This window comes from Haemaphysalis longicornis, unplaced genomic scaffold (assembly GCF_048455015.1).
Source record: "Haemaphysalis longicornis isolate Haplotype H1 unplaced genomic scaffold, Haemaphysalis longicornis Haplotype H1 scaffold_8, whole genome shotgun sequence".
Taxonomy (NCBI): domain Eukaryota; kingdom Metazoa; phylum Arthropoda; class Arachnida; order Ixodida; family Ixodidae; genus Haemaphysalis; species Haemaphysalis longicornis.
The window spans coordinates 194,235,734-194,257,817 of NW_027526445.1; the positions used below are offsets into that span (position 1 = coordinate 194,235,734).

The 22,084-nt window shown below is 44.2% G+C and overlaps 2 long non-coding RNA genes across 3 annotated transcripts; one reads left to right on the plus strand and one right to left on the minus strand.

The window, feature by feature from the left end:
* Positions 1-813: 813 nt before the first annotated feature.
* LOC144149943 (uncharacterized) lies at positions 814-7,541 on the plus strand. The gene is made up of 3 exons (XR_013318394.1): positions 814-1,148; positions 2,654-2,923; positions 5,809-7,541. It is a non-coding gene; the product is annotated as an uncharacterized LOC144149943 (long non-coding RNA).
* A 9,155-nt stretch (positions 7,542-16,696) lies between these two features.
* LOC144149946 (uncharacterized) lies at positions 16,697-21,123 on the minus strand. Of its 2 annotated transcripts, XR_013318396.1 has the most exons (5): positions 20,850-21,123; positions 19,443-19,584; positions 19,095-19,254; positions 18,885-19,007; positions 16,697-18,395 (listed from the first exon to the last, which is right to left on the minus strand). It is a non-coding gene; the product is annotated as an uncharacterized LOC144149946 (long non-coding RNA). The 2 variants fall into 2 exon arrangements; XR_013318395.1 differs by having other exon boundaries at positions 19,443-21,122.
* Positions 21,124-22,084: the final 961 nt, after the last annotated feature.

Below are 22,084 nucleotides of genomic sequence, written 5' to 3' on the forward strand. Positions count from 1 at the left end.
GTGACATCGCTTGTAGTATTAGAGCGACGTTGTTTGTCTGCAAGACGGTGCCGGTCAAACAAGCGTTATCAACGCCATAATTATAACGGCACATTCCATTTATTTCGTGGCTGCCGTGGCTTGCGCAGAAAAGGTCGGGTTGACTGCGATAGCTTTTCTTGAGTCAAATAATGGAGCTTTGGCTCAATCGCTTGCAGCGCTAGCAATGCGGCCTCGTCTGCAAGACCGGTGCGTGAGAAACAAGCGTTAGGACAGCCAGAATTTCAAAAATGCAGCATAAACTCATAAACTAGACCATCGTTAAAGGAGGCGATGACTACACACAAGCAACAATATTCGTTGACAACTTACGTAAGTATAGAGTTGTTTTAGGCGCCTCGAACACCGCCCGCCGACATAGCTGTTTGTTAACGCGTCCGTGTACTGTTTTGTAGGTCAATGGTTCGATTCCTCGTCGAACGTTTTTTTTTTTTTTTTTTTTTTTTTTTTACGTGAGGGTTTCATTAGCTCCTTTTTTAACGACCAGGGTAAGCACCTGTTCCTTGCTTTCTATCACGCCGACATTTACCGCCCTCTTCCCAAACCCAAAGTAGCTCGTTTTCTCGCACGTTCTCTCTTGAGAAGCCCGCCGTGAAAACAAAACCAAAACAAACGTCAAACCTCTTCACAATATCAGTATATTATATGCCAATTACTTTATGTGTATTCACTTTTTGTGTTTAAAAACCTTAAATTTAAGTTATAAACACATTTCAGACTTTGAAAGCAAAAAGATAATTACCAACATTACAGTAGTAACACAATTTTCGTCAAACATAGAGGTGCTGCATTTGAAGTCTGGCAACTATCTCTCACTTTTGTGTGTGTTTTTTCATAGCGTTTTGTGCCGAGTGGTTGGTGGCGTGATTTAATCTGTTTTATCTATTTCAAGCCTAAATCATAGTTATAGAAGCTTTATGGGTGATGTCTACCCTTCTAATCTACGCGTGTGTTGAACATGGGGACCCCGGAAGAACGATCATCGCCGGATAAAATACTGCGCGTCAAAAGTGGATGACATTGCATCAGAACAAAGCGTGTTCGTGTGTCCGCGAGATGAAGACGACAGTGAAGGAGAATTTTACGTTGGAAACATCGTTTTTGCTCGGGTAAGTACGCATTTTTTATTATTCTGGATTTGGTTGGAACGAGTTCTGGTGTTTATGGGTCAGTAATTCGCTAGACCCCCATTTCGTTTGCTCTGAGAGCCTACGTGAGTTAGTATACTTGTTTGGCGCCCAGTCCACCGTTTCCGCAGAAGTCAGCATCAATTTACGCTGAAACTAGACCTTGGCTATGATGCTCGCGCTATGGTACACGGCTGCTAATAATTTCACATCACGCAAGGCTCTTTAACACCGGGGCGTTTGTTTATGTGTCTCTCAAACAGCGCCTTTGCGGTTGCAGATCGCAGTCGCAATTTCGCGTGAGTGGCACAACGCTGTGATTAGTCCTCCCTCGTGAATACCCGCGGTATACCAAGAAATAACATGAACAGGAGGTTCCCTGGAAGTGCATGTGAAAACGCGTACACGTGATTCCATGGCTGGCGTCTCCCCCCCCCTTCACGAATTCCGTGCAGTGCGCTTCGCAGCTATTGCGCTCGCGAGACCGGCGACCGTACGCCTCGCGGTCTTCAGGCCGCGATATGTGTGCCGTTCTCGTGAAGCTTGACAACAGCGAAATTGCCGTACTCGCTCGCCAACGCGCCCCGACAGCGTACGCGTCGACCGGGTGCTGACGGAGTTGTGCTGGAAGAAAAGCAGGCAAGAGATGAGGGCGCACGAGGTGTAGTTAAACATGAGAATTTACAAAGTGCAAGGTGGAGAAAATAGTATGCAAGGGCCGGAAACGGTGAGAGAGTTCGGGCCGCGCGCCAGCGAGCGAGTGCGGTAATTTACGTTGCCGAGTTTCACGAGTCCGGCACGAATATGACGACGCCCGTCTGAGAGTTCATAGAGGTATAGAATTCACATACGTGCAAATTGAAGGTGAAATGCGCGCATGTGGCCTCGCAGGGAGTTAGCATAGTCTCGGGGTAGTGGGGGAGATGTCACAACGCCTACGAGGCGCCTGCCGATTCTGTCAGAGTAGCTCTCGGGAAGTCTGGGGCTTGATATCAGAGGCATATGTATTGTTTAAATTAGTGCAGAAAATTGAGCCAATTCGCAAGTTCTCATTTTCGCAAAACCGCAGGCCATACAGAGACTAACAAGAAAGCTGTAGGCACTCACTCAACTCGATTTATATTGGAGAATTGAACGTGCAGATACAAGTCAGACATTGAAATGGAGGAGCCTCAACTATCACACACCAGTTCCGATTGAAAGCAAGGGATACAGATGAGCTGCTAGCATGCGTTCCATGCAAATTAGCTCAGTAGCTAGCTTTGCATATATCATGCATACCCCACTCACAGTACCTGCGGGTCTAATAAATACATTCTTACTGTGACCTAAATTTCACTTGGGGTGTTCCGGGAATGTTCTTATTAGTGCCTTGGAGGTTACTGTCTTTAAACGATTAAAAATCTACTTGATGTAAGCATTCGTGCTTTGTGTGTGCTCTTGTATTTCAACAAGTGTCAGCACACTCACAGATTATGCACCTGCAGGTGCTGCTGCTGGCTGTCCTGGGTCAGCTGCCTTCCAGTCCAGTTTCAAAGTCTTTGCCAGGGCCTCCCTTAGCCAACCGACACTGCACCTGCTGTACCCAAGTACTGCCTGGCCTTTCGTTGGTGCTCCGTACGCTTTGCCGCCAGGAATGGTCATTCATCCATCATCTGGCCGCTTGGACCACCCGTTCAGAAGTCAGCGCATTTGCTCGACACATCGGTCCAGGCACTGCTGCCATATCGGTGCACCCACCGATTATGTATTTTCAGGTTAGTTATTGCATGTTGTGGAACTTGCCATGATGTATACCTGTTAGCAGTGCTGTGGCCTCTGATTATTTGAAACATTTTCATGAAGCAGTGCTGTGCTTATGGAGCGTGTCATTGCTTAGCAGAGATATTGAAGAGAATCTGGGGCTGACGACTAAAGGGCAAGAAGAGAAATTGAACTGACTTTGAAGCAAGTATTCGTATGTAATCAAGCCAAGCAAACATTTAGGATCTTTCGATATGGTTTTAAACTTGCAATACAAACTGGTCTACTTCAGATCATACTGGTAATAATCATACTATACCGAAAAGTACATCCCGCAGTCTGTAGAATTCTGACAGCGCTTTTTTCGCAGTCTCTCATGACAGGCACTAATCTCAATGGTTGGAAGATAGTCGAGGTAGCACCAGTCTTTAAATCAGGAGACGGTACTTCACCATTAAATTTCCCTAACAAGTACCATATGCAAGGTCAGGAAACATTTCATCCACTCTCAGGTCGCTAATTATTTATAAAATCACAATATCACATTCGAGTATCACCACGGTTTTCACAAGGGTTACTTGAGAAACACAACTTTCAGGATTTGTTCACGATCTACATTGATCCATTGACACAGGCTTACAAACTGCGGTAGTTTTTCTCGATTTTTCTAAAGCATTCATTCGCATTGCACACCACAGACTACTTCTCAAACTTCACCCTAATGTCCTCACTTGAGCAAAAGATTTTCATTCTTCTCAAATGCAGTTTACTTCTAATAACTATATACTTCTTTTGCTCGTGCCACTTTGTTGTCCCCCCAGGCAGGTTGCTTGGTCTATCTTCCATGTTGCATATCCTCCCATGTAGGTCTATTTGCAGATGATGTTGTAATTTATCACACAATTTCTTTCAACTACTACCGTCAATGCTTTCAATCAGATCTTAACACAATTAACTCCTGGTGCTGCAAATGGCTAATATCGCCTATCTCTAAAACAAAGTGCATGACTTTAACGGTGGCAAGTCTCGGATTGTAAATACTTACTTCATTAACAACAGCCTGATTACCTCTTGAGACAAAGGTGTTTTGGTAGGCCGGTAGGGGAGGGGGGATTGCATGGTGGATTTCAAAAGGTACATCGATTGGGAAAATAAGACGTGTGATTAATATTTTCATTTGCACTCCAAAACTCGCTTTATTTCATATGTTTAACCCACTGCCGTGGCTAGGGTGGTGTGCTGTGGAGGCGAATGTCGGTTAGATACCGCTTGGTGTAGCCGCTTTTCAGATGGAGGCAACACGTAAAGACGCCCGTGTTTGGAGATTTCGATGCGCACAAAAATACCCAGATGGTCAAAATTAATGCGAAGCCTTCCCCTACAGTGCTCCCCATATCCCAAGTGTAGCTTTGGCGTGTTAAACCACCGTTTTTTTTTTTCATGTTTTTGGTATAGTACCAGCTGCTGTAGCAGGTGCAACCTAAAGGTAAAATTATACATAATGTTTCCAAGAGCTAAATATAAAGGCCATATTGAAGTGCGTTTATGGGTCTATCTCATAGCAGTAGTGAAAGGTTATATACTCTGGTGCAGGTTAAGAACGCCAATGGCTCATGTGGTGTAGTTCAGTGTTTGACGGAATGCCGTGTAGGCAGGTAAAAGCATTATTGCAGTGATGAAACGTAGGTCACTGACCAAGTCAAGAAAGCCATTTAACGGTTTGTTGCTTGTTCACGGTGAGCATGTGTCGTGGAAAACGAAGCTATATATTGGGCATTACGCGGCGCAATGAGTTTGCATAGATATGGTGCAGACTGCCATCCATTATGTTGATAATGTTGGGCGTCGTCTGAACAATGAGGGACTCAAGCAGTAATCGAGAAGATAGATTGCACTCAGTTGTCAGTAATTTTGTCTTGTTCCAGTCGACCACGTGTCCCGTCCTCTCACGGTGCTCTGCCAGTGGACTTGTTTTTGCATGGCCCTTGTTCACTTCGTTCCAGTGCTGCATTAATCTTCTGTGCAGATTGCCCGTTTCGCCAATGTACACTGATTTGCATTCAGCGCATGGAATCTAATAAACAATACCCGGAAGCTTGGAGCGTGAGAGGGGGTCTCTCACGCTGACAATGTCAGAACGCAGCTTGCTAGTGGGCACATGCACAATGTATGCACTGCGTGTCTTGAAAATGTGTGCGAGAGTTTCACCGATGTGTGGGACGTAGGTAATTGCTGCACGTTTTGATGCAGTCGTTGTCCTGAATATAATGCCTAAAGCATTATATTCAGAAAGAAGCGAAGAGGGCGACTAGCAAGAATCCACATTGACATTAGCAGGCAGAAGCGTCCACAAGGCCTGTGTCAAAACGTGCTGCAATTCTCGTCCTACACATCAATCAAACTTTCGCACGCGTTTTCAAGAAACACATTGTGCACATCGTGCAGGTGCCCACTAGCAAGCTATGTTCTGACATTGTCAGCGTGAAAGACCCCCTCTCACGCTTCAAGCTTCCAGGTGTTGTTTATGTTTTGAACAAAAAAAGTGCCATTTAAACGTGACACCTCCTTCCTTGCCGATTTCTGATGCCTGATTGTTCAGTTTGTGGGGATACGTTTAGCAGATTGCTCACATGTCTAACCTGTATTTGTGCTTGAGCAGTCAAACGCTGATGTTAGCAGTGAAGTAGGCGAAAATTGTAGTTTGATTGTAGTTGTGTGCAGATTACCTACATTGTGTTAATTCGTAGAAAAGCGAAATTGAGGTAACCCTGCTAACTGTTCCGCATTGCAGCATTTTATTATGCGAACGTTAAGGAGTTCAGCTGCTTGTTAAAGGTGAAATAAACAGTGGTACAAAAAGAAGAGCATCCTCTAAACAGAAATATCTTCACAATCGCAGGATGCCAACGGTCCGCCTACCAACTTGTGTCCTGCATCGTTTCTGCTGGCTGGAGCGGTTCATGGAGCATTTTCCAGCTTCTCAAAGTTTGTGGTCAAGCGCTCCTCCAAGTGAAAGATGCCGCAGAGGGATCTTTTGTTTTAATGCCACAATTTCACGTGCTCAGCAGCAAATTTACTCGTAAGGCTTTTTAAATATTCATCACCCAAGAGGGCATGTTACCTTCGTCTTCGGTGGAATGTGTCTGCACTCAGGTTATTTGTGACAGAAACAAGTGGACCACGTCATGAGAGTCATTGAGGCCTTGTTGATTGTGCATGCTTCTGAAATGACATTTTCATTAAGCTGAATACTTTCCACATATTACGATTTGTGAACAAATTATGGTAAAAGTCATGATTAGTTGTACTACACTGCAGGAAGGAAATGCCAACATACGTTTTAAGCACCTCTGATATTTCAGATCGTTGGCTGGTGAGCAATAAAACAAAACTATAATTTTTTAAAGTAAAATCAAATATTCGTTGTCATTAGTGCATGACCATAGTAAAAGCTATTTAGTCACCAAATTTAGAATTAGACACGAAATGCCAAGAAAAATAGGGAAATAAACTAGACAGCTGGCTACAATAAACCAATTCGTAAAATTCCTCAATGTCTATCAAGTGATGATTCAGGCGGGTTAGTTAAGATGTCAGTGGGTTTACACACCCAACTTGCAGGGAAGCACATGAGCTCCCAATATTAACATGTTTTTAGTGAAGACCGTCTTCCTTCATTAAGCTGCTTTGCACATTGATGCCAGTCTGATAAATGTCCTGAATTTTTGTTATGATCAATCTTTGTATGGGAACCATATATTTTTATATGATGTCGCTGTGTATTTCTGAAACTGTATCTAGTCACTAATTCCAATTTGTCGTGGTCAGGTTTTTTCAGCTAATTCGTAGCTTTTTTAACAATTATGGTATATTTTGTGTGCCTAAAGGAATGCCTCATTGCATCTTTAGCCTATGTAGTGTTGAAAGTGGACATTTTGCTTCAAAGTGGAATGTCGGGCTAGCAACAAGGTACTTCGCGTGCTGCTCACTTTCATTCATGCCATTATTTTTTATATTATCATTTAAAATTAAAAGCCAACCAATTTGCTGTCGTTTTAATTTTGTCACCTACTTTATACTTTCTTTTTTTTTCAACTTTGTGTAAGGATTGACTATCCATATTTTTATGATACCAAGGCGTTAGACTGGGCTAGCTGGTACATGTTTGAATGGATGAAAAACCATAGGAAAACCCAGGACACAGAAGAGAACGACGGGACAAACTTGTGCCGTCATTCTATTTTAACTGTTTCCTGTGTTTACCACTGGTTTTTTATGCATTCAAACATTTTTTATGAGTTTGTTGAACAGTGATTAGTTTAGGTGTGTTCAAACAATTGTTGGCCGCGAAGGCTCCCTGTAGCATTTGTATAAGTGCTCTCTGCTTTTTTTTTTGAGCCAATACCCCACCACCAGTCTTCATGAGGTGGTCTTTTGTAGAAATAAGTTGAAATAAATATTTGTTTGCATTGCTTTACATGTTTTGAAAGAATTTCTTGTTCATTCTTGTTTCATTCAACCCCGTTTCAGAATCCTGCTTAAGGCATTTCCTCTGTTATTTTTTTTCAGAACCAGGAAGGGTGCTCATCCTCGGTTCTTGCTGAAGCAGCAGTATCCATACTTCACACGTGAGCTCTGAACACACAGTAATTATAGTATGAAACATTCTACCAGTATAAGCCTGCTTTGTAGACGTCATTGTAGATGTCAAAGCTCTTGACAGTGTAGTCCAATGTCTGGTGTAACGGGCAATGTCTACAACTTGTAAAAATTAATTTTGTGGCTATAATGTTTGTGATTATTTTAAAGTGCACGTCAACTACTATTTAGAATCGCTGTCTAAATTGGCAGCCATTTTCCTGGTGGATACAGAAAGTGAAAAAGCGCATGTGTAGAGATTTCAGTGCACCTTAAATGTCCCAAATTTGCTAAAGCTAATCCAAAGCCCTCCTTGTGGTGCACTTCATATCCCATGTACAGTTTTGCGTAAAAAAAGCTAAAAATTTATGATCAATTTAAACTTATTTTAATGTTTTTAAATGCAAATATTCTCAGTTTAAGCTGCCATATTTAGAGTAAAATATTTTGTAACAATTATATAGCTACCAAAGGTTTACAGAAAAGCTTTTTGCTTTTGGTTGTGCACCTTCTTATCAAAAGAAAAATGTTGTTAAGAAAGGCAAAAGAAACCCAACTATGGAAATTGCAAACCCTAAAGCTGCGGATAGAATGAATGTTTTGTAGAGAATCTTTTGCTGATTTCAGTTCTAGTCAACTCTAAAAAAGTCTATCGACGTACAATGCTTATTGTGAGGCACCTCGTAATACTAGCCAAAACTAGTGGGCCCTGGCTGTTGGCTTTTCATTTGCAACAGTGACAAATGACCCCACATCCACCGGCAGGGACATAATGCAAGGCACCATGTACAAGCTAGCCTCATGATAAAATGTTTTCTGAACAATGGCATTACATTTCAACCATGGGCTTCACCAGGGAACTTGTATGCATTGTTCTGTGATGTTTGCAGTTCTTGTTATTGCTATGTGGGGTCATTTAGTCTAAAGGTATGTTTATGAAACTCCAAATACCACCAAACCTTGCAAGTGCTGTACCATATGAATATTTTTCCGTAAAGCAAAAAGAATAATGCAAACGAAAATAAATGGCTTGGGTACCCAACTTTTATAAGTAGATTATGAGCCGCAGTACGGAGGGAACTATATTATGAGCCGCATTACGGAGGAAACTATATATTTTGCATTTGGTCTTCCTTGATATTGAACCTTCCTGCTCAGCTCAAGAATAAGGCACTAAACATTGCAGGTAGCTACCTTGATTGGAAGTTTGATGCAATACTAAGAAGCCAAGGGTTTTAAGGTTCAAGGAAGTTTTGTGTGGTTGAAGTGTTGCACACCTAATTGCTTTCACTGCACAGCATGGTTAGGGTCTGCAGTGAATCTCGAAGGATGTGTACTGCAGTTCGGCAAAGTGAACATATAATTGGTTTTTTACGAAGTTTTGGGTAATCAACTACCTCTAAAGTTATAACTGTACTGAGATGTGGCTCCTGACTTTTTAAATTGATGTTTTAACAATCGGTGACACAAGTTCACGGAAATTATCAGCTGACTTTGAGCTTCAATGGAATGTCTCACAGAACCGAGCTTGGAAAGCACGAATGTTTCATACCATAATCGTGTGTGATATTGTGCAATATGTGGTCTCACACCTGCTGCACCTGTGAACCGAGGATGACGCACCCGTTTTGTACCCCTTTAGGTGGGTGCTTTTGCAGAAGATGCTCCTACAGATTGGGGTGCTAAGTAGCACCCTAGGATACTTTTAGGCGGAAAAGGGTGTTTATAAGGCACCTGTCTTCTGAGGTGCTTCACAGAGGGTGCTCCTGCGGCGACAAAATCCAAGCACCCTAAAGGGCGTAAAATATTCAGTTTTTAGGGTGCTCCTGCGGCGACAAGCTGAAGCACCCTTTTGGGCGTAAAAATTTTTAGTGTGCAGGTTTCATCAAGGTAGAAGATTTTTCGTCCTTCCATCCTGTACCTGGCGACGTCGTAGAGGTACTTCTGCTGCCACGCGACAATGTCGTCCCGCTCGATCAGCAGCGAGTTCCGGCCCCTCTTCTCATACCTGAACCCGATGTCATTCAGCAGGCGGCGCACAGTCCATGGCTTGAGAGGAGTAACATCGCCGCTAGCGTTGAAATCCGCAGCAATTGCCTTCACTGTCGGAATCTCATTGCTGCGAAAAAAACGATGCACGGACGACCGCAATGCGCACTTCGTGAAGTCGTCGTACACTTATGTGCGTCGTCTCTTTCCGGCGCTTCGCGGGCGCTTTCGGGAGGGCGTCGCAACATTTCCGTCGTTATTTTTCATCTCCTTCTTCACGTCCATCACCAAGCTCACGCTGACTCCAAGAAGATCGCTCACGGTCGCGGCCGTTTCTTCAACGCTGCGCTCTGGGTGAAGATGCCGCAAACGAACGTACGCGTTCCGGATCATCTCCCGTCCGCAGCTGCAGATGACACGGCCGCTTTTGTTTTTCTTGTAACATCGGCGTGGCGTAGATGGCAACGCACCACAATTCTCAGTCGAGAACGATGAAGCACATTCAGATGCGACTTCTTCGGGATCCATGGCAGGAAATGGGGCCGGCAATGCATAAAACCAGAAGCTGCCAGAAGCAAGCGGCTGAGAGAAAACCCGGAAGAGCAGAAATTCACCATCAGGAATATAATTGAAACTCGCTACTGCAGCTGACGATAAATTCTTTCACGCATTGCATTAAAACGGGCAGATAAAGAATTTTAGCTAAGGTTTTTATCTCCGCTCAAAGTGAAGGCGCCCTTACGAACTACTTTTCGGCACGGACGCATTAAGGAAAGCGTGGCTCCGAGCGCTGCCTGCAGGTGCAATGCGGTCGGCCACGACGTCACCTTGATAGAGCGACACTATTGGCTGGAAGGGGGTGGTGGAAGTGGGGGATTAGGCGACGCCCCTTTTTTCTTGACTTGTATCGGAGTATAGTTCACGCAAATTCATTTTGGTCAGGAAACGTAGAAGGGATTTTGTCGCCTTCTGTGGGGTCGGTGGAGGCGGTGACTTAGGATAGTCTCTACTGTAAATGGTCGATTGTCAAATCGGCTGAGCGCGGTGGCCAGCATGCTTCTCTCCGACGAGTATTCGGGGCAGCGACACAGCAGAGGCCCTGTAGTCCGCCCCACAGGTGTCACAGTGGGTGCTGCCGGCCATCCCGATGAGGAACGAGTGCACTTTCGTGACGGTATACTCCCAACCGCACTCTACAAAGTAGAGTCGACTGGGGTCGAGACAGCACATATGCGGAAGACGGCGCTAAAGAAGGTGATGTTGATTAAAGGAGCCATGAAGAGAAAACACAAGTTTGGTTCATTCAAAAGATTGTCTCGTTAGAATCATACTGACACCACTTTTAACGTATAAACTTCGCTCAACTAAGCTACATAATTAGGAAAAACGGGAATGGTCATGCGACCCACCAGCTCATTTCCCGCAACAGAACCTATGTCGTCACATGAGCTAAGCTCTGCGATTGGCGGAGGCTGGCAGAAGCAGACGCAAATTAGGTAGAACTTACAAACTAGACGAACGAGCGATTTGCGCTTAAATTTAGGGCACATTCTTTACAAAGCAATAAGAATGATGGGACAAACAGTGGAAGTTACGAAAGCACATGTAAACATAGAAGTACTGATGCGTTCTGCAGTTCGTACTGCGCACAGCATGCCTGGTTTCGCTGCACAGCACTACGGGGCTTGGGGTTGTCTCAGACGACACTGGCCGATTGACGCAAGCAACGGTGTCTTACGTGACCCCATTTGTCGAGCGAGCACTGTTTCAGGGAACGAATATTTTCTCCCAGAACAAAAACAAGCCAGGTTTAAATGCGGGCAAAAACAAACCAAACGCTTGCCACGGTATGGTGGCGCCATCTAGGCTACGGAACGTAAAGAAACGCGGGAACAAACCAAACCCGCTGTACAGGGTGGAGACAACCTTCGAACGGTCCCGTGCCGCCGCAATTGGGCCAACGGGCTCAGCGCGTTATTCTTTTCGTTTCCCACGAGACCTAGCAACGCGAAACAGACAATATGATTCAATCTTCTTCAGTAAACCGCGTTGCGGCGATAATTTTAGCGCGGTTTTGACACAATGACTTGCTTCGGCGGCGAGCGAGCAACCAAAAATGGCGGCGCCAGCGTATACGTGTCTCTACCCTGTACGGCGGATGCGTGAATGAAGGTACTCTAGGCTGCAGAGCGGTCGGTTTCAGTGATGTCACTTGGGACCACGAAAACGCACGATTGAGCGGGAAAATCAAAATTTTAACCTAAATTGTTTAATTTCTCAGTGAATAAAGCACCGTTTGTATCCGGACAAGCGCTGGGGGCACTATAAAACACGAAATCTTTCGAATAAAACCAACTTGCATTTTCTCTTCATGGCTCCTTTAAACAGGCGGGGATTCGAAAGTGTGGTGCATGGTAATCCTGCGTGCAAAGGAGTGAAGCGTCGATCCTCACGGCATGGGTCTTTGAAAGCGGAAACAGGATGGTGCGGTCGCTCTCGTGGCCTTTACGGGCAGCTTCATGAGCCGATATGTTACCGATGACTCCCCAGTCACCTGGAAGATACTGCAATATTATGTCATGCCCGTCTGTGATGGCTTGGTGGAATTTTTCTGTAATCTATAGGTCCCAAAGATTGGTTTTATTAGGGCGGCGGCGGGGGGGGGGGGGAGCGAATTTGTGGGGGCAAATTTTTTTTTGGAGGGGGGTTTTAAACCGCATGTTTAAACCGCACATTGCACTATTTCACCTCCCGTTGAGAGGTTTAAATATGAACTCTCCATATAGACCAGGGGAAATGCTCTAAAATTGCTGTTCGTAAATTGAACAAAACGTGCTGAATGTTTAAATTCCACTCTGCACTAATCTACTTCTTAGAGTGTATCACAAGGTTCGTTTCGATGTCTGGGTGCACGGGAAGGGAAGGATACAAAATGCCTCTTGTAATGCCTATAAATAAAACTTTTACGCGAGGCATCGGTGTCCTCAACGAAATCGAATTTACCTATGAATTTGTTCCCGTATTATTATGCCCCGGGCAAAAAGTCCAACAAGACTTTCTTGTTGGGCTCACAGCACGCCTCTGGGGCCAATACGAAGTTCTGTCGGCACTCTATCGTTCCAGTAGCCTAGTCTTCCAACGGGGAGTTTAACCTTGACGGCGTTTGTGGGGCCAATAAGAAGCTCTGTCGGCACTCTATCGTCCCAAAACCGTAGTCTTCCAACAGGGAGTTTAACCATGATGGCGTTTACAGGCTCGCCAACACGATCAGAGAACGCCAACAGACGCCTTCTTTCTAATCAGCGGCGCGAGCGCGCCATCAGACAGAACCGACAGACGCCCTGAAGGTGGTTTTTAGGGCCTAAACAGCAGCGTCTATGTCTGGCATAGACGCTAGACGTCAACGCTTAATTGTGTTCTGAATTTTCCCTTCAATAAGTAACAGTCAGACGGACGATAACATAACGATGTGAAGATATGCTTTGGCTCATACCACGGCAAGCACAATCGTTTGTGGCTGCAGCCTCGGTTGCTCTTCGTCCACAACAAACTGAATCGGCTGTACAGCTTTCTTCGAGGGCGTGTATGCAGGTGTTCTATCTTCCTTTTTTGCGCAGGCCGAAGGGGGGGGGGGGGGCGGTCGTGTAAAATCATTTTCGCTCGTCGCTGCCGTTCTGCCTACCTGTTTGCTGTACCTATTACGTCGCCGCCACCGCATGCATCGGTCGCTTTTTAATATTCCCCACTTGTTACAAACTCGGAGGTTTTCGCACTGTTAGCAGTCTTTTTACACGACGGTTTTGATGCGCCTGACATGCCAGGAGTGACATCGCTTGTAGTATTAGCGCGACGTTGCTTGTCTGCAAGACGGTGCCGGACAAACAAGCGTTATCAACGCCATAATTCTAACGGCACATTCCATTTATTTCGTGGCTACCGTGGCTTGCGCAGAAAAGGTCGGGTTGACTGCGATAGCTTTTCTTGAGTCAAATAAGGGAGCTTTGGCTCAATCGTTGCAGTGCTAGCAATGCGGCCTCGTCTGCAAGACCGGTGCGTGACAAACAAGCGTTAGGACAGCCAGAATTTCAAAAATGCAGCATAAACTATAGACGCAAGCGACAATATCCGTTGACAACTTACGTAAGTATAGAGTTGTTTTAGGCGCCCCGAACACCGCCTGCCGAGAAATATCAAGCAAAAACTAGAAGTTATAGACGAACAGAGGTACAGAGGCGCCATCATCCTGGCAAGGGTCGGAAAAATTTTTAGGAGGTGAAACGCCAACGAAGCGAGCCTTATCAGATGAAAAGACGTACGCCAGGGGAAACGAAATCATGGCAATAGAGTATAAAGGCGCGGTGAGAAGTGACCAGGAATCCATTCGAAAAGCTTTCGAAGAGCACTATGCTCAACTCTTCTCCCTTCAGACGCCCCCCAAAAAGGGGTTTAAGGAGGGATTCTTATCGTGTTTACCAAAATTACAGTCTGAGCAAACTGAAGCATTAGAACTTGAAATTTCGGCACTGAGATAATTAGGGCCATAGAGGACCTAAACCCGGGCAAGTCACCAGGACCCGATGGTCTCACGGCCTCCTTTTAAAAGGAATTCAAACAGGAGATTGCAGTAGTGTTGCAGAAAGTCTACGCAGAAGCACTAGATAAGGGGGCGCGGCCCATTTCGTTTTCGCGAGCCCACACAATTTTATTTCCGAAGTGTGAGGATGGAATCAAATTAAGGAGTGTAGACGGCTATAGGCCGGTAACACTCACCAATGTAGATTATAAGATTTTTATGAAAGTACTTTCAAATAGGCTACAATCTGTAATAGGAGACGTCGTAGGAGGCCACCAAACGTGTGGTATACGAGCCAGGTCCATATTCACGAATATCCATGTGGCCCGAAGCATTGTCGAATATTGCGACAGTGAGTTACTCATAGCCATGCTACAGATCGACCTCTCCAAAGCGTTTGACCGAGTCCCCCACGAAGTCCTTTTTTCCATTCTAGAGGATGTGGGGCTTGGGTCGATCCTTTGTAAAGGGGTGCGCATGGCGTACTCAAATTGCACAACGAGTTTTATAGTTAATGGCGAGCTGTCAAAGCGGATCGACGTCCGCTCATCAGTCCGGCAGGGTTGCCCCATGTCACCATTGTTGTTTTGTTTGTACCTGGAACCCTTGTGTAGGAAAATAATGGGGAGCGACAAGGTCCAACACTCAGTGTTAACGCGTCCGTTTACTGTTTTGTAGGTCAATGGTTCGATTCCTCGTCGAACCTGGTTTTTTTAGGTGAGAGTTTTATTAGCTCTTTTTTTTACGACCAGGGTAAGCGCCTGTTCCTTGCTTTCTATCACGTCATTTACCGCCCCCTTCCTAAACCCAAAGTAGCTCGTTTTCTCGCACCTTCTCGCTTGAGAAGCCCACCGTGAAAACAAAACCAAAACAAACGTCAAAACCTCTTTACAATATCAGTATATATGTCAATTACTTTATGTGTATTCAATTTTTGTGTTTAGAAACCTTAAATTTAAGTTATAAACACATTTCAGATTTTAAAAGCAGAATGATAATTACCAACATTACAGTATTAACACAATTTTCGTCAAACATAGAGGTGCTGCATTTGAAGTCTGGCAACTATCTCTCACTTTTTGTGTGTTTTTAATGGCGTTTTGTGCCGAGTGGTTACTGGCGTGATTTGATTAGTTTTATCTATTTCAAGCTTAAATCAGTTATAAAAGCTTTATGGGTGATGTCTACCCTTCCAACCTACGCGTGTGTTGAACATGGGGACCCCGGAAGAACGATCATCGCCGGATAAAATACTGCGCGTCAAAAGTGGATGACATTGCATCAGAACAAAGCGTGTTCGTGTGTCCGCGAGATGAAGACGACAGTGAAGGAAAATTGTACGTTGGAAACATCGTTTTTGTTCGAGTAAGTACGCATTTTTTATTATTCTGTATTTGGTTGGAACGAGTTCTGGTGTTTATGGGTCAACAATTCGCTAGACCGCCATCTCGTTTGCTCTGAGAGCCTACACACTAAAACTTTTTACGCCCAAAAGGGTGCTTCAGCTTGTCGCCGCAGGAGCACCCTAAAAACTGAATATTTTGCACCCTTTAGGGTGCTTGGATTCTGTCGCCGCAGGAGCACCCTTTGTGAAGCACCCCAGAAGACAGGTGCCTTATAACACCCTTTTCGGCCTAAAAGTATCCTAGGGTGCTACTTAGCACCCCAATCTGTAGGAGCATCTTCTGCAAAAGCACCCACCTAAAGGGGTACAAAAAGGGTGCGTCATCCTCGGTTCACAAATGGTGCCGCAGGTGTGAGACCACATATTGCACAATATTACACACGATTATGGTATGAAACATTCGTGCTTTCAAGCTTTCCATTGAAGCTCAACGTCAGCTGATAATTTCCTTGAACTTGTGTCACCGATTGTTAAAACATCAATTTAAAGAGTCAGGAGCCACATCTCACACTCTTAATCTGGATCCACATAAGATCCACTTAGTAACTGGAACTTTTTTGCAAAAAAGTTCCACTTATATATTTGGAACCGTGTTCCACATATCCTGAAAATGTAAGTGGAACAGTGCACCACATATTTTTGCAGCAAAATTATCTGGATCGGCGTTCCAAATAAAAGTATACGGATCACTGCTCCACGTAAAATGATTATGGCTTTATCCGGTGCGCCGTTCCAGGTACCTTCAGACCAGCTGTTTATATAAAACGGTGTTCCGATAGACGTTGAGAAGCTGTCTATGGGACTCCACTTTTCCAATATATCTGCTTTCCTGTTGGTATAAACTGAGGTCATTTGCCAGGCTGCCGGATGCATTGGTATCAGAAGGAAACCGCAAGCACCATTCTAACGGAGCCTTGACATATGGCCCACAGTGATACCAACAATGGGAAAACAGAAACCGCCGCAGCAGTGTGGTCCCTGACAGTTCCCAACAGTTGCCTATCGGAGCACAGTTCAAGTTGGTCTGAGATACCTGGAGCGGCACACAGAGACTTTGGCTTCATCTGCCGCATCCTGTTCTGGGTTTTGGCTGCATGTAAAAGAAACAAGACTCGCATTAAAATACATTACCAAACCAACTATTAGCACTGATACAATGCTTTTCAAAACACTAAGCAAATTTTATTCGGTCGTATTATTGCGTACATTTGAGAAAAGGAGACATATCTGTTTCCACTTGGGCAGAAAATAACCAGCGTACAGGATCAAATACCAAAACGATATCAAGTGGCCAAAACGATCTAAGTGGCATTTTCCTATTTTCGCTAATATTTACCATTCTTTTTTGCTAAAAAAACATAGGTAATAAAGATGGCTTTAAGCGCATCCGCGTCACAAACATACTTGTACATCTACCCTCGCACTAACTCAAAAAGCATTACACAACAGTGAGCATAAAATATGCTGTTTTATCACATGAAATCAGGTACCGCAAATGCGGAAGTACCCACAGCGCTTGCCATGACATGTTTACGCATCCCGGTTCCAAAATATGCAGTTTGCTATTAAACTGTAGGGAAAAGCCAAAAATACAAGCCATACACGGTTGGATTATCACAAGACCTGCAAGAGTGTAGGGAAAGAACACCGGAGCCAATACTAACAATATAACATTTGCACAGAAAAACTTTCCGGAAGCATGTGGCACTATTGCCCAACTAAAACATACACCATATATCAATATCAAGCTAACTGTAATATCAAGCTAACTGTAGCCAAAACCGACTATATACGCGCCCTGAAAAAGCCTTTCACTGAAGCCGCGTTGCTTCTCCAACAATTTGTAGCTATTTAAAATAACTTATACAAAAAAAAGCTCATAGCACCCATTGTGAATATTACAAAATTTTGCAAACCAGATATCTCGGAGCATGTTACGCATTTTAAAATTTAAAAAGCAGCCTAACTCTAAAGACGTTATTAATTCCCTCAAGAACAATTCAGACATCCCAAATAACCAAGCCAGGTAGCATTGAAACATACAGGTGACCAATTTTACCAAGCGAACTTGGAAGCATTTTTCCAGCCGGAACATTTATCTGAGGTAAAATTCACAGTTGCGTGCTATACAAACCCTACTATCATGACGACAGTATGCTGACCAAAGCACTGCCTCTAACAAGCAAGAAATGCAACTTAGTCCAAAGTAAACAACTTTTTCAAGCCAAATATGTATATTTCGCATTCTTCTAGGGCTTAGGTGTCAGCTAAGATACAGTACAAAATTGATTAATAAAGCCCCAAACCGTCTGAGTAAATAATTACTCTCACGTTTGCATCCATCAACAGCAGCACTGCCATAGAAAAAAAAAATCGAGCTGCACTTGAATAATAAAAACGTTACAGTGCAGTGACATTAACTACATTAACAGAGTAGCAGCTGCAAAGGCAGCCTGCGCTTTGGGCCAATACTGAAAAATTGCAAAGGAAAGCACGACTTCACTTTTGCAATTGACATGCCGCTTGCATCTACCAATCATTTGAACCACGACATATCTTTCCGAATAGGCTTCAACGTCTAACAATAATTTAAAACCCCAAGTACAGAGACCACATCGTCTTTCAACAGAGCTTTCAACTTACATGACACCAGGCCACTGTTAAATGGCCAAGAACTCTCTGCAAAAGTCCCAAGAACTCTCCAAAGTCGCATACGTTTCAGGAGATTAAGATGAAATACACGGCGAGGAGGATGACCACATCTTGATGTGACAACGCAGGCGGAAAATCCATGACGTGTTTCTTGCCGACAATATTAACGCTGCCATTTTCTTCTCTCAAAATAACTGGACCTCGAGAATAACTGGACCACGTCATGTACCTTTAAGGAAGAAACAAGAAAATTTTGTTAGACGATGGCTTTAAATGAGTGAGTTGCTTAGGATACCTCTTTTATAGCACAGTAATTGATTGAAATATCAGCTATTTCTTGGTTTCTTTTCCGGGAATGCTGCTAACAATGTACAAAAAATATTAGCACAGGCTGTCAATGGCCGTTCTCTAATTCTGGAAAGCAACCGCACTGGGCGTGGCCGTAGTGCCGTGTTATCACAGCAGCAACTCTCAATGTGAAAGCAAAATGTTTGCAAAACTTGAATGCAAAATAATAGTTTTTTTGTCCACATGTTGCAGCATCCGAAACAGGCTGAATGTGAAGGTATTTTGCAATATTGGAGTTCACGATTTACTTTTAACAGTAAGATTTTGCTACAAAGAAAACTACCACAAATTCAGCCCCGCAAAAATAAAATGCCAGCTTCAATAAACACTACCATAAATTGAGTCCCACAAAAATAAAATGCCAACTTACCCAACTAAAATTAAGATGCAGGCGTTCCTGGCAGGGCCTCCTCGGAGTACATTTCCAGGAAAGTTTTGCCAACGTGTTCCCAAAAGCTCTTACTGTCGTTTTCACCTACAGGTGAAGTTGTCACTGAAATGGTGTTCCGAAGCCATTACGTATATTGAAACTACCTAAAAAGGGACCATCAAAGTTCCAGAACTGGGAGTGCGTACTTACTTGTAGAATGCAATGATTTCATCCCGTACAACGGCTTTCATGTGTTTCCTTTTTGTGAACACACGCCTTCAAGAACGGTGAACACACGCCTTCAAGAACCAGGAAAATCGCAGTATGCATTCGTTGTTCCATTGTTTTAAGTCCCGGTCCGCCCTATTTCCTAGAAAATAAAAACAGTATAAAAATATCGAAGCATAAATTTACGCTTCCCTCTAAGAAGCGAGTACTACAAGATCTCGTACAATGCCTGATTAGTTGTGCTAAAATTTATTTTGCAGCACGAGCCCTGGTAACGTTTTAGGCGAAACAATTTTAAATATAAAAATATTTGAACATTTTTAGGCTCACCAGTCATTGCTCCATGCGGAGTGGTGAACGTCTGTATAATACGCAACACTCAAGAGGCACTCTTTCGTGGCTTTATGACTTCCACAATGCATTCATAATCTTCCACACTTGTCACGACGACGCCTCGGCGTGCCGAAGATGTCTTCAGCCACAGTGAATGCCACAGCCATGGTTTCAGAGGTATATGTAAGGAATGGAAAAAATTCGTTTTAATTTCTGTTCTTCAGACAAAGGAAAACAATTGTCGCAAACTACCAGTGTAGAGACAAATGTCTCCACAGTCAGCCATAGTCTGCATCTGGAGAGGTTATACAGATCGAATACAGAATGTAGCAATCTGCTCTCGCAGTATATTTTCTAAGTTCAAGGAAGTACACTGATGGGTTAATGTTGGGTGCACATAGTGATGCAAGAACTTATCACCTGAGCGTTGTCGTAAATTATTTCGACTTTCGGGTTACCACCGACATTGACGGCATAAAAATGCAAGAGTGGCTTATTTCTAACGCGGTTCGTGAAGTAGCAACCACTAATTACGGATATTGGTTAATTATCCTGAAGTCTCACGTTACCACTGACATTAACAGCATAGAAACGGCAGCACACTTTCTATATACCCGCTGCGTGTTTCCACATTTCTTCCCCTCTACAAAAGAAACGTTTGTTACTGCGGTACTACTAAGACAACAACTGTACCTTCCATTTCTCTACACTTCAGGCAATGTTATTTAAAATAGATCATCTCAATCGGTCAAAGGAATTGGAAGAAACATGGAACATAAACATGAAACATGGAAACATGGAACAGATAAACGTAAGATGACGCCTTGAAAGCACATCAACACAACTCGAAATAGCGTCTACCTTGCGCGCAACGGGCAAGGTCGAAGACTCCCGGTCTGGTAACCACAGTAAATGCATTCTACTCAGCAGACTAACACAACGCCGGAATTACCACGCAAGTTTTAAAAATACCAATAAATCTAAGGACGGACACTCCGATAAACTTGCTTGGAAGTTGTACACGTGTGCACGCGCGATTATCGCGAGCGACTAACCCGAGAAGATACGCTACCGCAGAGATACACAGCAACCGTCAATATACAACTAAGCAAAGCCACACAGTAAGGGAACATCCAATCATGAAACGCGCAAACCAGCAACTTCCTTATAGCAATGGCTAACGTACGCAGTCAGAAATGTCCAGCCGACTCTGACCCACGAATACGGAAGTTTTGGTAAATTACGGCTGCAAACGTTTCTCCAACACAAAATGTTACACGCCGCGACCACAAGCATGGACGACACACGAAGAACGGGCAGAGAAGCGGTATGTTTATCGGACGCAGTTAACAAGGATGTCACTGAACAACAACCGTTACCAGCACATAAATAAGCAGCACTGACCTTTTTTGCGCCTCCTGGCAAAACTCCACTTCGTCGAGCAGGAAATACAGCCCGGGGATATGAAAAAATTCGCATATGCACGCCGCAATCAACCCAATCAAACTGCTAACGGCGCTAACGGTTCTCGCCAGCGTGACCGAGAATTTCTTTAGTAAATATCAGGCGCATCGCGCGAGCAATTCAGAAACCCGCTTGGGAATGCCACTGGTGGCGCTGCATGCGGAAGACCGTAAAATTAGCGGAGGGAATCCTGGAAGATTGGAGCGCTGCTGTCGTTCAAAGTGTTGACGCAGTCCCGATTTTCATCCGTCGTCGTCGTACCCGTTGCAGCCCCACTGTACCGTGAATCAACGCAAAAACAGCTCTGCCGTGCTGCTGCTGACGCATGCGCATGGAATGCGCTACTGGAGTGGCGGTCCTTTCCTCATGGCTTCGGCAAACTCGTTCTCGCGGAGGCTTCGGCGATGCGCCCGCATAAGAGCTCATACAAACTCGGCACACGTGATGACTTTTATTTGATTCGGAAAACGGGCATATGCGTCTAAGCGGACGTTTACGCCCGCTGAGGTCGAAACAAAGCTCAGATAATAGCCGCGTTAGCGCGTTAGTACTGGCTAAAGTGTTTCTCGCGGAGGGGCGTGAGTACGTGCGATATCCGAGCTTAACTTTGGATTACAATTTCTGCGTTAGTGTTTACAATGAACGCAAAAGGGCGTGGCTTCATTTACTGCTTTTCTTGACAACAAGCCTTTCCGTAGTCAATAAAATATACTGCGACGCTCTTAGATACCCACGTTATATAAAGCTACTTACAGCTAATTAGCGAGTAATAATACATCGGCCCGTTTCCCAGCCCTTTTCCCTCCTGAACACCAATACTACAGGAAAACAGCAACTGGGGAAGCAGCTGGAGAAGGCGGATCATTCAATGAACTTCAATTACTATGACAAGACACAACAACAGCAAGTTAACTCTGCGCATTTTTGCCGTTACTGCACAGCATAATTAGGAATTACAATGTCATTTCAGCATTAATACATACAAAATAATGAAGGTATCACGTGGTATATTTAGTTGTCCAAGTTTAGTTCCGTTCACCCAGTCAACCGCTCCCTGCAAAGAGGCTTTTGTTTTTGCTTGTGGAAATTAAAAGGCACTCGCCTGTTAGCATTCCTATCGGACTTACTACGTCATGACCAACGGACTTAAAAACCATCGTGCACCAATACGAATA